We start from the raw sequence: 12,927 nt of genomic DNA on the forward strand, positions 1-12,927 counted from the left end.
TGATTCTCCAGAGTTCAAGTTACTTATTATAAAAGTTTGAAATTTCTGGTAGCTTTTTTTCTGTTAATAAAAATAAATTTAATCTGTTCGGTTAACGAATCTCCATAAAATGACGTGTAAAATTACAATTTTTTAAAATTTCAATAACTTTTTAACGGTTTAGTGAATCGATTTGTAATTTTTACAGGAGTTTTAGAATTGAATTAGGAATGTTTTTCCAAATTTTTATTTGTCTCGTAGCATTTTGACATACCTCCCAAATATCCTTAAGGAAGAAAGTTATGGTAAAAATTAAGTCAAAAGTATGAAAATCACGAATTTCAGATTTCTCTACCTGCCTTTGTCCGTCGAGGATATTACTGATCCTCAAATCCTGCAGGATACTTCCAGTACAGCTATAAGCTCCAAATGTGGATTGGAGGAAAATTCTGTGATACAAATTCAAAAAAAAAACGAAAATATTTTGTCTGTCCTTACCATATACCACTGAACATCAAAATCTATAGGGCACTTCAAATCAAAGCTTAAAACCCTCAAGTTTCCACTCAAGGAAGATCTTATACTACAACATCAGGAATGAGTCTAAAAATAATGAACTTTAAATTTGTCCATCTGTCTGTCCGTCAAAAGTATTACTTACTGAATTTCAAAATATATAGGACACTTTTAATCTAGTTAGAACCTTTAAATTTGACTATAAGAAGATCACGTGGTACAAATTCAAGTAAATATCGGTGTGGTAGATTCCAAATTGCCGAAAAAAATTTTTTTTTCCAAACTTTTATACTAAATAATATATTTGACAAGTCAGGGAACTCTCAGCACCCGAGTCAAATTCCCACTGGACTAACTTTTTATCTCAATTATAACCACAAGATTAGAGGTCATAATCAATATTGTTACGTAACGTTGGTCCGATGATTCCAATCATTATTTGCCGAAGAATCTTTAATGCAGATGGGGACGCTAAAAAAAGTAAAGTCGTCATTTTTTTCACCCTTGGTTTCGATAATGGCCGTAGAATTGCTTCGCTTTATTATTTGATGCGTTATTTCGCTTAACTGCTCACCGACTGTATCCTTTACACCCTTTTCCGCCGCCGCATCACGCGAAAATCATCCGCATCCCGCACACAGAAGGGAATAGCAGAATCGAATTGACGACTTTTTATATATCTCTTTCGCTTTATCGAATCGAGTGCCAAATTTGATATCTCTGCCATTGTGTTTTTGCTCCGAAGAGGAAGACGTTGCGGCTACGACGCTATCGACGCGACTCAATTGAACTGAAGTAGGATTCGGGTGGAGCGATGGATACAGTTCTGTCAGGTTCTCGGAATATGTCGTAGAAAGAGGTCAATCGAAAACCGAAACAAAATCTCTTCACTTATTGTTATCGACTTGTCGGTAAAGAAATGCCTTTGTTTAGATGAAATTGATGTGCAAGAGGATAATGTACAGGGCGGATAAAATATTTTCAACCTTTAAAAAAAATTTAAATCGCAAGTAGTGATTCTCAACCACTGCGTCGCGGCATTTTAGTTTTCTGTAAGAGGTTCTTGGGGGATGCCCCGTTTGATAATACTAGAGTGAATAATTAAATAGACCTTCACAATATCGAGACGATACAATAGTTTCATACTGAACTTTGATCGCGAAGAATTTCGTGAGTAGCAATATCGCATCGACATCGTATCGTATCGAGAATATCGACAAATCAACAATTTTATTTAATGAAAAAAGAGAGGCAGGGGATCGAATTTACAAAAAGTACGATATGAACCTTGAGAACCTAAGGTTCGTCAACATTTAAAAAATGAAGCATGTAAGAACTCCCATAAGTCGTGCAGAGTTCAACTATACGCTCAAAAGGGGGAAGAGGCTATAATTTACATCCCTTACACACGACACAACGTCAATTTGGAAATTCGGAACGGTCACAATGAAAAGATGCGCTGTCTGCCGATCAAGAGAGATCATTGGTAATGGCAATGAAATCTAATTTAGAGGAAAAGATGTACATATATGGAATTAATAACAGCAGTCAATGAAATCAAATATTGAAAAGCAACAAAAGGCAATCATTTACAACGTGTACCTCCGAATAGCCTTAGCACGTCGAGATTTTTAGATATCAATATCTCAAAATTCAAAACATGCAGGTTTTGACCTTTTCTGTTCTCATAATTGCATATATATAATATATATTATATATATTGCTAATGAGGATTATTTGGATTTGAGGTTATGATAATAATGTCGAGGACACTGCTATGGAAAGCTATCCACGCGCCCTTTTCGCCAGATTTGGCTCCCTCGGACACCCTGCTCCTTAGGATGAGAAAGTAGATGCCGATGCTGACGATGTTAAATGCAATGTCACGACGATTCTAGTAGGTTCAAAAACGACGAATTTGAAAGATGCTTCCGACAATGGCATGAACTGATGCTGTTCTAATTGGAGTCTTAAGGCCGTCATCGGCTGGATTTGCTTCTAATGTTTCGCTAGCACGAATGGTTAGCTTCCTAAGAGGTTCTTCCATCTCCAATGCCGGATATGGACCCGAATCAAGACAGCATCAATTCACATACTGACTGCGAAAGCCCTTACCAGTTTGTCAGTGGATTGAACATTGTCTGAACCGAGTGTATTAGTGTTAATACATTAAATAAGATGAAACTTGTATTCAAAAAAGTATGGAGTATGGTNCGGCCGGCGTAGTTATCTACAGAATTTTTTTTTAATAACTTATTTGGAGTAATTTACTTTCAAAAAATTACTTTTACGGCCGGCGTAGTTATCTACAGAATTTTTTTTTAATAACTTATTTGGAGTAATTTACTTTCAAAAAATTACTTTTACGGCCGGCGTAGTTATCTACAGAATTTTTTTTTAATAACTTATTTGGAGTAATTTACTTTCAAAAAATTACTTTTACGGCCGGCGTAGTTATCTACAGAATTTTTTTTTAATAACTTATTTGGAGTAATTTACTTTCAAAAAATTACTTTTACGGCCGGCGTAGTTATCTACAGAATTTTTTTTTAATAACTTATTTGGAGTAATTTACTTTCAAAAAATTACTTTTACGGCCGGCGTAGTTATCTACAGAATTTTTTTTTAATAACTTATTTGGAGTAATTTACTTTCAAAAAATTACTTTTACGGCCGGCGTAGTTATCTACAGAATTTTTTTTTAATAACTTATTTGGAGTAATTTACTTTCAAAAAATTACTTTTACGGCCGGCGTAGTTATCTACAGAATTTTTTTTTAATAACTTATTTGGAGTAATTTACTTTCAAAAAATTACTTTTACGGCCGGCGTAGTTATCTACAGAATTTTTTTTTAATAACTTATTTGGAGTAATTTACTTTCAAAAAATTACTTTTACGGCCGGCGTAGTTATCTACAGAATTTTTTTTTAATAACTTATTTGGAGTAATTTACTTTCAAAAAATTACTTTTACGGCCGGCGTAGTTATCTACAGAATTTTTTTTTAATAACTTATTTGGAGTAATTTACTTTCAAAAAATTACTTTTACGGCCGGCGTAGTTATCTACAGAATTTTTTTTTAATAACTTATTTGGAGTAATTTACTTTCAAAAAATTACTTTTACGGCCGGCGTAGTTATCTACAGAATTTTTTTTTAATAACTTATTTGGAGTAATTTACTTTCAAAAAATTACTTTTACGGCCGGCGTAGTTATCTACAGAATTTTTTTTTAATAACTTATTTGGAGTAATTTACTTTCAAAAAATTACTTTTACGGCCGGCGTAGTTATCTACAGAATTTTTTTTTAATAACTTATTTGGAGTAATTTACTTTCAAAAAATTACTTTTACGGCCGGCGTAGTTATCTACAGAATTTTTTTTTAATAACTTATTTGGAGTAATTTACTTTCAAAAAATTACTTTTACGGCCGGCGTAGTTATCTACAGAATTTTTTTTTAATAACTTATTTGGAGTAATTTACTTTCAAAAAATTACTTTTACGGCCGGCGTAGTTATCTACAGAATTTTTTTTTAATAACTTATTTGGAGTAATTTACTTTCAAAAAATTACTTTTACGGCCGGCGTATATCGATGCTAAACATCAGTTACGACTCAGCACCTGTCCAATCACCACTGAAGATGCTGTCGGCAAACAACGGCGAAACGTTTGGAAAAGTAAGACTTCACGGACCACGACCAAAAAGCCCTGAAGAAAGCACAGCATTTTCAAAAAAATTTTCGGATCAATTTTTGACATTCGCGGTCCGGACCTGGACCGCGGTTCGCCATGTGCCGACCGTTGTTCATCAATATTACGTTATCTTACCTCACTTAAAATATTAGTCCTCCTTTCTCAAGAACGACCCTCTTTTTTAACATTTTGTTTTCACGCCCTCTTTTTAGGATTCCGTACCTTGAAATGGAAATGCAGAACCCTTATAAGTGAGACCACTTTTGTCGCCCATCTGTTACTAACTGATCATCGAGAGCTATTAAGAATTAATTAAAAAAATATTTTTTTTTACTTTGATATTATACAATACAGAGTTTTTATCTTTTTTTCAATTACCTGTTAGAAGCAAATAAGATTTAAATTTAATTGACGATTTTAAAGTAATTCCTACTTGCTAAAATTTATAACAATACAACGGTAAAGGTCCATGGGCCAAATTTACCTACATTTTTTGGCGTAGAATAAGTATATATGAGCTTTATTAAAACAATATGTTTTATATATACAAAGTACAAAGGTGCGGTTTTTATTATTCTTCTTGTCCTGCTATTTTCCCCTTCCACAAGATTTCTCTCATTCTTTTCAGGTTGTCTATTCCTTCTAGTTGAGTTTTCCAATTTTTTGTAGAATTTCCTGTATCTCTAAATCGCTCAAAAATGTGTTCAAGCGTCTCTGGCTCCTTTTTACATAATCTGCATAATTTCTTTTCTTCTTCTTGTCAATACCTTGACGCTCTATTTTCACTTCCCAATCTAAATATTGCAGTTAATTGTAGCTCGTTTTTTCCCTTTACTCCTTTGTGTTTCAAATAATGAGGTTTTTCTTCTTCCTCTTTCCATAATATCTTGTACTCTTGAGCGAATTTCAGGTTTCTCATTTTCTCTCTCCTTCTTTGTTTATCAATATCTTTAGTTAAGTTTTCTAGTTCCTTCCATACATTTCTCTCATTTTCCAGCTTCCATATATAATGTTTGATTGACCATCATCTCTCCACTAAAAAATTCTTTCTTTCTTTTTTCCATCTCTCCCTTGTGGTTTTCTTTTCTTCCTTTTGCAAGACCGAAATTTTGTCCTTAACTTTTACACATTCTTTTAGTATTGCGTTGCCTTTGGAATTTAATATTTTTTCTTCGTACTTTAAGGCCCTTTTTGAATATTTTATGGTAAGTATTTCATATTTAGTTTCTTCCTGAAGAAGGTATCTCGGAGTACTCTTATCTAGCTTTAGTGTAGTGTAAATAAGTATTAAAACCCATACATGTATACGAAGTTATCGCAAATATCGTGTTGAATGTAAAAAAATTGACAAATAGAGGTCCCTTTGTAATAGGAAAGCAGCCAAGATAAACAAGCGAGTCATCATATACGTATGGTATTTTAACTGCAAAAGCAATATCATCTTGATCGTAGAGAACAAAAGGGAGCATATTGAAAAACTGCCTGCATTTTTAAAGTCGAGATGATATAGGTACAAATTTGCGGGTGCATGCATTCAGAAGCGTGTGTGGAAGTACATAATTGTATGTATATGTATGTATGTATGTAAAGGCTGCTAACATGAGAGAGAGACGCAGTTTTCCCGGCAAAGTTGGTTGATAACGTATAGGCCCCCGCCGCTTCCACTTAATTTAACTCGATCCGGCAAAATACACACAAACTCTAGCAACTACAAATAAGCGAATAAAAAAGCCCAACATATATTCGGCTGGTTTCAATTTCTGTTGCTGGCATATTTGAACGTTAAGCTCTCTATATAATATGAATGCTTTAACTTTGCCGAGCTTTTACAATCGACCGAGAGAAAGTTGGCCGCGAAGTACGGCCTCCGAGTGCCGCGAACCAACTGGCCCGCATTATAATGCATATATAATGTTATATTGCAAAAAAGAGGAAGCAGTGTTCCAATTCTCCGGGTTTCCATAAATTTTCTCGGGCGGTATTTTTTCGATGGCCCCTGAACGGTTGCGATGGCTTTGGTTGCTCGTTCGTTCATTTTCTTTCCGGTTAGTGTACGAGTGCGATGACAGAAAAAATATTAACGAGCTGTATTGGAAATACAAGGAGTTCGTTATCCATATGTCGTTTACAACATGTTACGATTACGTATGGTGCAACAACAAGAAGTGATTTCAATGTCATGGGGATGTTACGATAACATCTTAATTAATTAACTTGTATATATACATTGATTTCGTCGAATTTGTGACTTAATAACCACATTTCGTCGTTGTTGCTGCTGTCACCTTTGTAGCTTAGTGGTCAAAGCAACGGTGCGTGAAGCCAAAGGTCCCGGGTTCGATTTCCGGCGAGGGTGTGACAGCAGCGACAATTTTTCCCCAGTAGTTTGTACTGCATAGATCTACCTCTACACCTATTTCTGCCTCTAACTAGACCTTCATGCCTCAGAAGGTGTCCTACCAACCTATCTCGCCTATTTTTCATTGACTTCCATAGAGTCCTCTGTTCGCCTACCTCTTCTTTTCTCACCTTCTCTATTCACGGTATCCTCATCATTCGCCGGTAAGACCACATTTTGAACGCTTCTAACCCTTTCTTTTCCGCCTCGCCCATTGTCCACGTTTCGCGTCTGTACAGCGCCGCGCTCCAAAAATAATAAAGAATATAAAATATCAGTCTCTCTCCAGTCTCTCAGAGTCTTTCAGAGTCTTTCAGAGTCTTTCAGTGTCTCTGAGAGCGTCTCTCACAGTCTTTCACAGTCTCTCAGTTATTGCTTAATTAATTAAACTTGTATATATACATTGGTTTCGACAAATTGGTGACTTAATAACCACATTTCGTCGTTGTTGCTACAGTCACCTTTGTAGCTTAGTGGTCAAAGCAACGGTGCGTAAAGCCAAAGGTCCCGGGTTCGATTTCCGGCGAGGGTGTGGCAGCAGCGACAATTTTTCCCCAGTAGTTTGTAGCGCATAAAAATTAATTGAACTTTCACCTTTATATTACGTTAATGTGTTTGGATAATGCATGGGGGGGGTTCGTTTTTAATTCTAAGCAGGCGGCTAGATCACTAGGATAAGGGAGTAGATGCAGAGCTTAAATACGCCTTTTTTTTATCATGTCATCGAGTTACAGCTCAAATATTTATAGAAATGTCGGCCTCGATATACTTAATCGAAATCCCGAAAAGCGGATGAGTAAATTGGAATAGGGGTGGCAGAAGAATATGAGGAGTCATGGCATTTGTATGTTCTACTAATTGTAAATGCGTCAAATATTTCAAGGTTCTACATTTCATAGTTTCCAATAAAAACGGTTAACCCTAATAATTGAGAATGATGAAGTCGCATGGCACTGTAATTTGATTGCTTTGGTTGATTTTGTAGATTCTTCAATTGATATATTAATGCACCAATACGTATAAAAATTTAAATGCTAGTGATAAACTTAACAATTCGTTTTAAAGAGCTAGTTCTCGAGAAATAGGTCCTCAATACTAATTAGTTCTTCTAACTAGTTCGAGAACTACCACTTACAAGGCATTCATATTTTTCCATAGAAATGCAGTAATAAACACCAGAACTTTGCTCACCTATCCGAAGTATTCACTATATATTTATCAGGTGATACAATAAAATAAATATATAGTAAGAAAAAACATTGACGATTCCAAGAAAATGTTCATTCAAGCAAGAAATCATTTGTAGCAAAGAATGTCCAACTCCGAACATGTCCGATGCCAACCTCCAAGTATATGTCATGTCCTGCAATTTTTTGACGTCTCTTTTCTAAGTTCAGTAAACAGTATAGAATCATAATCATGAGCAGAGTACGAACGATATTGTGATTTTATTCCTTACCGGTTATAGATTACAAATAATACGTTAAACATAAAACTCACAATAGTTCACCATGAACAAGCTTTTTTTAATTGTACGAACTAGTTCGTGTAGTTCGCCAAAAAGAATCGTTCTTTTTAATAGTTCGTTGGAGAACGACCCATCACTAGACTAGAGTATATCAACTATAAACTCTGAAGAATGTGACGTCATATACAATGGACAAAATGCTCTTACTCTGAAGCTAAGGATCAAGGAACATGAAAACCTACACATTGTGTCGATTCATCAAAGAATGTGCTGAAAATCACAATTCAGACACAGAAAACGTTTTCAAAGCTATTTTCACCGTGCATTAAAAATTATTGTAAGATCAACATATTGCAGGTCTTATCATTAGAACAACTATATAAATACAAAATTGGTAAATTATTCATTTCATTATTACAGCTTAATCTTCAAAATTACTCGTTACGCCTAATAAACTGTGGTCAAATGTTTATTCCATTTCAAATAAATTACGATATATTGAAATTACATCATTGATGTCTATTTTGATTATAAAATTTTAATGTCTTATGTTGAATTATTAAGTGGTAGATGCCCAGCGCATCTTTGATGATATACACTCCAAATGGTTAATAAAAACAAGAAAAGAAAAGCTTGCATTGAGAATACTCACATCAAGAGTAAATAGATAAAACACTTGTCCGCCTTCTTAAAACTGTTCTGGCGAATTTGGGGTAAATCTTTTCTTGTTTTTATTACCACCATCACTACATTCTCCTATTCTACTTCAAGTGTTTATTAAAAACTGAAGAATTCTATTATTGTTTATAAATGTAAAATCATCATCATAAGGACGTCAGTCCTAAGACTGGTTGGACACGCATCTCAACTCCTTCCTATCCTGAGCTAATCTTCACATTTCCCTAAAACTAGAAAATTCCACATCCTTATCTACCTTTACTCCTATTTCTGCCTCTAACTAGACCTTCATGCCTCAGAAGGTGTCCTACCATCCTATCTCGCCTATTTTTTATTGACTTCCATAGAGTCCTCTGTTCGCCTACCTCTTCTTTTCTAACCTTCTCTATTCACGGTATCCTCATCATTCGCCGGTAAGACCACATTTTGAACGCTTCTAACCCTTTCTTTTCTGCCTCGCCCATTGTCCACGTTTCGCGCCTGTATAGCGCCGCGTTGCAAAAATAATAAAGAATATAAAATATCAGTCTCTCAGAATCTTTCGGAGTTTTTCAGCGTCTCTGAGGGCGTCTCTCACAGTCTTTCACAGTGTCTCAGTTATTGCTTAGGTGTTTTTATTGATCTCTCACAGTATCCGTTCGAGAGACTCGAACGATAAAATTGTTAATTCAGAGATTCGAGTCTCCCACAGAGAGACTGAATGAATAAACCCGAAAAATTGAGAGACTCGAGTCTCTCGTAGAAAGATTGGGATCTCTGAAATATGTTGAACTTGGAAAATTTTAACCATATCTATCAAGACACCATTTATTGAGAGATTCGAGTCTCTCGTTCAGAGATTCCAGTCTCTCGTTCAGAGACTGGATACGAAATGAGGATCTCTCTATGAGCGACTCGAGTCTCTCGTTTAGAGACGCTAAACAGTTTTTTTGACAGTCTCTCGACAGTCTCTCTCAGCGACACCTGAGAGATTCGATGAGAGACGGAGACTCGAGTCTTGCTTTCAGAGACTGAACATTTTTATCATTTTAAATTCACTCTGTATTGCGGTTCGTAGTTACAATAATTTGTGCAATATAGGATCAATAGCGATCATTTTCCAATAAACACTTGTCAAAGACCTTTGGACAATGGTGTTTTCAATTATTAATAGGAGTTAATTGGTCCAGAACACGTTTCCAGTGCAGCAGCAGAATATTTATTTGCAGACGACATAATGACCGCGCCTCATTGTGAGCGTGTCATCATAACATTATTTCATAAGTAATTAACGAATCTGAACCTAATTGTGACCATATATATGTGGTATAAAATTGGTTTTCAAGAATATGCGTACAGGGTAATTTTGGTGTGAGGAATTTAATATCAAAATGACAATACAAGCTTTTTAAAAACAACAATTCATTTTTATTTGACCAGTTTACTTCTTATAATTGCACCGTTTGTTGACAGCGTCTTCCAGGTAATGCGGTAAAAACCAAAACCAAGAGACAATGGTTAATNCAAGCTGGTGCTGCTGCGAGGGCGCACAAAACCTCGGCAATTGCCGCTTGATAGAACTGTAAGAGTATTTTATTGGTGTTGGGGCCGGGGCAGACACATAAAAATCGAATAAAAAACAAATGATAAGTGTACGTTAGTAATTTATGGAAGGCGGGCCCATCTCGAAAAGAAGGCCATGATTGGCTAAACCACCCCACCACCGCGGAAACAAAGGATTATTCTCCAGATCAATGTGTGTGCCTTTTTTGCTTCTTTGCTTCTTTCGTTTCGCCCGCGCTGACGCAACCATTTATCTGTGTATGCGATTCTATTGTGCGCCCTTTTAGATCTGTATGTCTATGTGTAGGTGTTTGTTTTGTATGCTCCCAGGATGCTGAACTATCAGCAGAATTAATGCTCCTTCATTTTTGAAAAAAGCCTAAAATAAAAATTTTATTAATAAAAAGAAAGAAAAAATAAACTGAATATTTTGAAATATGAAGATTGGAAAAACTTTGGCGGTTGTTGTAGAACAAACAAATTGGTTCAAAACCCCAACGTCAAAACACGACACTGTAGTTGTCGGAAGCACTTTTCGGTAACAAGGTTACCTTCTTCAGAGACTGAACTGAACTTGTTCAGTCAGAAACAAACAATTTTATGAAAAAAAGACGTGAAACATAAAAAACGCAAATAGAAATAGACAGCTGGGAATCAGAGAAAATCGCAGTTAAGTTGGTGAGGAGGCACTTCAAAGTAGAAGAGTACAGCGGCGAAAGTGGGCTGATGAACGAAGTATGACTGCATGCAAACAGATATATAAAATAAAAAATGTGGAGAATATTCCAAAAAAGAAGCTTTCAGAAGGATGTAAAGAAGTAAGAATTAATCTAATATACAAATAAATGGAAGCAGAAAATTATAAAAATGTAGGGGGTAAGTCTGATGGACCACGACATGTAAAATATATACAATGATTGTAGAAGAAACATTAAGAAAGGAAGCAGAGATCTTAACAGATACAAAAAAGGTATCCATATGTAATATAATTTTAGGGAAAAACGGTAGTACCGAAAACAAAAAACGAAAAAGATAAAATTCTGATCGAACAGAAAAAACTAATAGGCAAAAAAGGAAAAAGAATTAAAGTATCAACGTTACTACATAACTCTCAACACTGGATAGTAAATGAATAAGGTAAATACATTACAGAGAAAGATAAAGGAATCAAATTATTTAGGTACTTCAACGGATAGAAAAAAGATAGATAGGTACTGAAAAGAAAAAGATGAATGTAGGTTAAGTAAAGAAGAAGAAACATGGGAGGTCCACGTAAGAAAAGAATGCAAAATCATTAAGAATATACAAAAATCAACAAAAATCATCATNACTACATAACTCTCAACACTGGATAGTAAATGAATAAGGTAAATACATTACAGAGAAAGATAAAGGAACCAAATTATTTAGGTACTTCAACGGATGGAAAAGAGATAGATAGGTATAAAGACGAATTTAGGTTAAGTAGTTAAGAATGCAAAATCATTAAGAATATACAAAAATCAACAAAAATCATCATCATCATCATCATCATAATAGTGCCGCCAGTTCGAAGTCTGGTTAGATACGCATCTAATCTCCTCCTATCCTGAGCTAATCTTCACATTTCCCTAAAACTGAAACATCCGACGTCCCTATAAGTTCCTAACTATTTGGTTACGGTAGTCTAATCTGGCTCGTCGTTGACCTTTTCTTCTCCTTTTCTGGTCGTACTTACTTCTTTATGTTTCAGAAGGTGCCCTACTATTGTACTATTGTATCTCCCCTTTTCCTGATTGATTCCTATAGAGACCTTTCTTCTTCTGTTCTCTCTAATACATCCTCGTTTCTAGCCTCTTTAATCTATGCCATATTCATCATCACTTGTTTAATGAACTTTTAACAGTTCGCGATCACGGAAGTTCTCAGCAGATACTGAAGAATTTCTATGACTGACACAATCTGACAATTACATAGAGAGAAAGGACTACAACCAAGGCTACCATTTTAACTTCGTTTTGTGATCAATCAATCAACATGCTATTAAACTTACCGGTAATTCTTCTTATTATATGCAAGCTTCTTGTGGATGTCATCATAGATTTGATCTTGTCATGAATGTAGTGGTGACGTACATCGATGTACTTACTTCTAGCATGATAAGCAAAATTATCTGTAACTTTAATAGAAAATTTTGATTATCACAAAACAAAGTCATAATTGTAGTAGCCTTGGTGGTAGGTCCCAATCACTAGGTAATTGTCATAGCGATAGAAATTCCTGGGTAGCTGCTGAGATAGTCATATTTTTTACTTTAGTGGTCAATGAAGCAATAGTTTATTGCTTCTTGGAATTCCACGATGTGTCACTAACTTAGAACATAAAAACATATCCCGTGTAGGACATTCTTTCTTTAGTGCATGATACTCAATCAGAATCAAATTCAAGGATCAAGTGTATTTATGTCAGGATTTAATTAATTTATTATATTGTATAATTCGAATTCAAATTTAAATGTATGTACAAGCGACAGAGGGCGCTTGAGTATCGACAGTAGTTTTTATCTTAACCTTTCTTGTAACCGGTGAGAGAAGAAAACCGTTAAATTACTAATAAGTTGCTGCAAGTATTGTAAAGTAAATTAAGCTGAGTTTGTCTGGAAAGAAAGG

The sequence above is a fragment of the Agrilus planipennis genome, unplaced genomic scaffold (genome assembly GCF_000699045.2).
Source record: "Agrilus planipennis isolate EAB-ADULT unplaced genomic scaffold, Apla_2.0 scaffold26, whole genome shotgun sequence".
NCBI classification, from domain to species: Eukaryota; Metazoa; Arthropoda; class Insecta; order Coleoptera; family Buprestidae; genus Agrilus; species Agrilus planipennis.